The sequence below is a fragment of the Citrus clementina genome, unplaced genomic scaffold (assembly GCF_000493195.1).
Source record: "Citrus clementina cultivar Clemenules unplaced genomic scaffold, Citrus_clementina_v1.0 scaffold_5, whole genome shotgun sequence".
Classification (NCBI taxonomy): Eukaryota; Viridiplantae; Streptophyta; class Magnoliopsida; order Sapindales; family Rutaceae; genus Citrus; species Citrus x clementina.
Window position 1 is genome coordinate 2,248,190 of NW_006262201.1, and position 5,785 is coordinate 2,253,974.

The window sequence follows — 5,785 nt, forward strand, 5'->3', positions numbered from 1 at the left end:
TACGCCCCTCAGGCATACTATGCTCTACTCTCTTGGCTGCCTCAACTACCTCAGCAAACTTAGTGTACCTTGATGTCGTCACAGTTGTATGAATCTCAAATCGGAGACCCTCCTCAAAACGCCTGCATATCTCTCTCTCATCACCAACTGCTGAAGTGGAAAATCTAGAAAAATCCAAAAATTTCTTCTCATACTCTTCTACTAACATAGATCCTTGAACCAATCGAAGGCATTCACTCCACTTAATATCCTGATACACAGCTGGAAAATAATGATCATAGAATTCCTTACGGAAAATAGCTCATGTAAGCGCAACATGCCCTTGGTATCTACACTCTACTGTTTGCCACTAATAATAAGCCCTATCCTCAAGTAGAAAAGTGACAAATGAAAGTCTATCCTCCTCTGAGCATCTCATCACTTCAAAAATACGTTCTAATTTAATAAGCCACGACTCTGCCTCAGGTGGATCACCAGAACCATTAAAACTCTTTGCCCCTAAACTTCGTACATGCTCGATAGTATTTTCATGACCGACATGCGGATGAGTCTAATTCTATACCACTGTAGTCACAATCTGAGCTCATCTATCAATTGACTGCTCAATGTTCGGAGCATTTCTTGGTGCCTGTTGCACAACCTCGTGCGTTGAAGACTCAACTATTCCCTCGTTTACAAGATCATTTTCCCCCGCAGGTACATCTCCTGGAGTCAACCCAGCTACTAGCCTAGTACGGCCACGGCCACGGCCACGACCACGTCTGCGCCCACGTCTACTGCTACGACGAATCATGATGGTGCCTACAAAATATCAATTCTGACTTTAATAACAATAAAACTTATTCTATTTATGAGAGTAAAGTCTATAGAATCTAAAACAATGCTCTGATACCAACTTGAAACGACCTTTCCCACACCCCCAGGATGAGTCTATCTAAACTCGTATAATCGAATCAATAATAATTATCATATCTAAGAATTCTATCAAAAATTCGACAGAATCTCCCCTATAAATAAAACATCCCCAAACTTGCAATTTACAAAACAATACTCCCAAAATAATTCAATATCCATTCATCCTTCATAACCAACTTCTCAAGTCAAAATACCAAATATCACACAAATCATTCTAATATTAAAATACAATGGTTATCCTTAATTATAAAATTTAACAAATAAATACAATTTGCAATATCCCAAATATCAAAATATTAAATCTACGACTCCTAACACCATCACGTGGCCACAATTTTAAATCTAACTATTGTTGCTGGGTCGACTGATGTACCTGCAAATCTCCTGTGGGGGGGAGGGAATATAATAAAAACGGGGTGAGTATAAAACTCAGTGAACTCAGTGAGCTCAGTGAGTGGATAGTAGTTTTTGAAAAATAAATTTATTTAAAATGATTTAATCTTTCTCAAATCAATTTCATCAAAATATCGTAAGAACTTACATAAATATATTCAATTCAAATCATGCACTGAAATAACTATATTATATAAATATGCATAAAATCAATGAAATCATAATACTTATAATATCAAATACTGAATACCAAAAACTATCACCAAACAAGTACCTAGGGGAATGATCTCATCATATCCGGACCTCGACGGACGGGCAATCAGGAAACAATCATGCCCCGGAGCTACAACGGATAGACAGGGAAATCTCATCTCATATCTCATGTATCTCAACATCTGTATCTCTAGAATCATCATACTGCATGCATAAGCCCACAAAAAGGTAAAAACGCCCAAACATACGGCCCAAAGCCTCAATGTGTGTTCAGACAGGCCCCAAAAGCCTCCATCTCATCTCATCAGTATCTCTATATCTGGAGGGGAAGGGTATTGTCCAATAATTTTCCAAACAACATTTTATACACATGTACATAAACATATAATCACATCTGAAATCTCATTTTCTTTTTATTCAACATATCTCAAAATCCACTCAATTCTAATATCATGCATTTACTCAAAAACGATAATAAAATCATTAATCAAACTCATTCTTAATAACAATAAATATCAACACATAGATAAAAATCAATTTTCTAGAAAATCATTAAATCGAAGTATCGAAAAGATGTTGTATTGTATGGTAAAATCAGAATATACTATGAAAATAAGTTTTGTATATTCCACTCACAGTGACGAAGTCCAGACTCGGTATCAACAATGTCTGCGGGTTAATTCTCGTTCGCGGATCCTCCTAATCAAGGAAACGACATAATCATTCTCCGTAATTTTGAAATACAACTAATTTTACATAATAATTCTCAAAACGAATATCTATCCACAATAAACTATTCCCGCATGCACAAAATTATCAAAATACCCCTACATGCCAAAATTATCAAAATGCCCCAACATCATTATTTTACCAAATTATTCTCAGAATCTTCAATTACTAAATTGTCCTCAATTTAAATCACGAAATTACCACAATGCAGAAATTACCATCAAAGCATAAAATTACCAAAATGTCCTTAACGACTTAAATTACCGAATTACCCTCGAAATCTCAAATTACCTCACTGCCCTAACCTAAAATTACCAAATTATCCACTGATTCCACAAATTACAAATTCACCCTAAAGTTTTATGAATTTATCGAATTGCCCCCGCGGGTCAACGGTGACCGAAATTCAGTCAACGACGACGAGAAGCTTAGGTCTGATAGTTCAGACCTCTATGAGTCCAACGGTACCGGAGGTGACCTCCCACGCGCGGCGATGGCGGCAGATCGTGCTCCAAAAGCCGTGAGCTTTCCGGCGGTCGTTCACGGCCAAAACAGAGGTTTCAGGTGGTGGGGTTGGTCGGAAATAAAAGTTGGTGACGTGAGGAGTCGAACCCAACCGGTGGTGCAACCTAGTTCCGGCGAGATTGACGGTGAAGAAAACGGGTTGAGCTGCAGTCTTTCAAGCTTCGATCACCGGCGTTCAGGCTATTTTCTGGTGACGATGACAGCGGGGATATGACCGGCGTCACTCAAGCTTCATATCGGTACCAAGCTTAACCGGTGAGGTGGCCGGAATCGGCAGCTGGAGCCGGGTCAAGGACGTCGGTCGAATCCAAACTAAACGGGTCAATTTCTCTCTCTCTTTTTCTCTCTCACATGCCCTTCTTTCTTTACTCTTTTCCTTTCCATTTATAGAAACTAGCTTCGTTTTGTTTTTTTTTTGGCACTTAAGCTTAATACAAATTAAGCTAATACCGGACCGTGATAAAAATAAAATCCAACTACCCAAACTTTTAATTGCGCTCAATTTATCTCTATTTAATGTTGTGACAATTTTAAAATTAATATCGAAGAGAAAAAATTAAATCATACACTTAATTAGGAAAAATCAAAGTGCATATGTTACATAATCGATGTAGAATCCTAACAAATCATTAGCTGCAATTTCATTCTGAATTGAAGACAAGCGGTTCATGAATTCGTTCACATTGTCATGAACATTTATAGGTTCTGAATTTCCAAGTATGTAAAAACCCCCTAAGGTGTGTCAACTTGGCTTAAATATACATAAGGCATCAATCCAAGAGTCTCCATAGACCTCCAAGTCTCTAAAACTAATTAGGGTCGAAAACTAGCATGCTTTAGCCACATTGAATGAAATTTGAACGGCTTAAAGCCGCTGCTGGAATTGCAAAAGCAAGAAATTATCAATGACGTGTGATCCAATACTGAGCGAGATAAAATTTTGTAGCAATTGGAGCCGCAAAGGTCCATCCAATCTGAATTACATAATCACTTAAAACTGTTATTGCTCGCAAATTAAAGGATATCGGGTCAAAGACTATATTGTATATATATTAATTTACAATTTTTTGTGGCCATCAAGTGAGCCATTGAAAATTGTTTCTGAAAACAACCACATTTTTGCAGTTCCGGCCACATTCTCCAAATTAAATTAATAATATTTTGAAACAAAAGACTATTATTGCTAATAGTTTGTCCTGGAGTTACCTACACCCCAACCACCCACCTTGGCACTCTCGGCTACTTCATTCTCTGTATATACCCCACATGCTATTATATCAAACCATAATCAAGAGCTCGCAGAAGCAACTTCATTACATTGTAATTTTGATTCCGGAAGTAGATATCTTTTCTTATTTAAAGATTATGGAAACTACCTGCGCATTCAGTTGAATATCATTTATAATTCTTATTTTAATATATTTATATTAACTTTTCTACAATGAAATTTTTAGATAATAACAATTGGTCGGAGGGGATCGTCCTACTATTTTTTCTTGTCAGTACTGTTGATGATGACATTTGCTAATGACAATTTTAATCTTCTTATTGTTCCTCAATACAAGAGAAAACCCGATCATACAAGTTAATTGTAGTGTTACTCTTTTTTGTTATATTTTATTTAAATAAAAATGAGATCAATAAGTTTTCAAATATATTAGAGACAAGTTATGGAAAAGACTTTAAGGGTGGAGTACGCGGATGCTATCTCGGGCTGGTAAGGGGATTTTATTAAAGACAGTGGCACTTACTATGCCTAATTATGCTATGAGTATTTATTTGCTGCCAAAAGAGCTATGTAGAGAACTAAAAGTGATGATGAATTCATTATGGTGGCATAGCAATCACATTGGAGGGAAAGGAATTACTTGGGTTAAATGGGAATATTTGTGCAAACCAAAGGGGTGTGGTGACCTTGGTTTTAAACAACTTCACTTCTTTAACATTGCGATGTTAGGAAAACAGCTGTGGAAGTTATTAACCTATCTTGATTCTCTAATGGCTAAAATTCTCAAAGCTCGCTAATATCCGCGAACTTATGTTGTTCAAGCTTCTTTGGGGCACAATCCAGCTATGTATGGCGTTCTATTTTGGCTGCAAAGGAAGTGGTGATCCAAGGGAGCCGAGTGCAGGTTGGCAGTGCCTATACGCTTTCCATTGGTAAGGATCCTTGGCTTCCAGATCTCAATGATGGGTTTGTTTCTTCTAACCTTAATGAGGAGCTTGCTGCAGCTTCTGTCAACAGCTTAATGATGCCTAACCAACGAGTATGGGACTATGATGTTGTTTCGAACATCTTCAATTCAAGAGATAAGGAGTTGATTCTGAAAATTCCTCTTAGTTCCCGCCGAGATGATGACGTGTGGTACTGGTTGGCTGATCCCCGGGGTTGCTATTCGGTTCATAGCTATTATAAGGTTTTAACTCCTACCACTCCTGGTTCCTTTGCGGGTGTGTGGCGAAAATTGTGGAACTTGAATGTGCCGAACAAGGTTAAGAATTTCATCTGGAGAGCTGTAAAAAATGTGTTGCCTACATCAATCAATTTAATCTCTAAAATGGTGGATATTCCCTCTACTTGTACTGTGTGTAATGCCTATGAGGAAAATGTTTTACATTCCTTGATTGCGTGCAGCTTTGCTAAGTCTTGCTGGATTTCTTCCCCTGTGGGTTTTGTTGGCTATTGCTCTTCTTTCTTGGATTAGCTTGCTCATATTTTTACACGTTACAGTAAAGATGAGTGCAATATTGCTCTGATGATTTGTTGGCGGATTTGGGTTAATCGCAATAACAAAGTTTGGAACAACACAGCTAGCCCAACTTGTCAGATTCTTAACTCTGCTGGGCACTTTCTCTATCAGTGGCAAGCAGCAAAGCAGCAAAGATTTGATATTAACGATGATGCTCACAGGCTGGTTCATGGGGCATTGTGTTGGGAGAAGCCTAAGTTTGGTTGGGTAAAGTGCAATGTGGATGCAGTTGTTTTTGCTTCTCAAGGGAAGATTGGGTT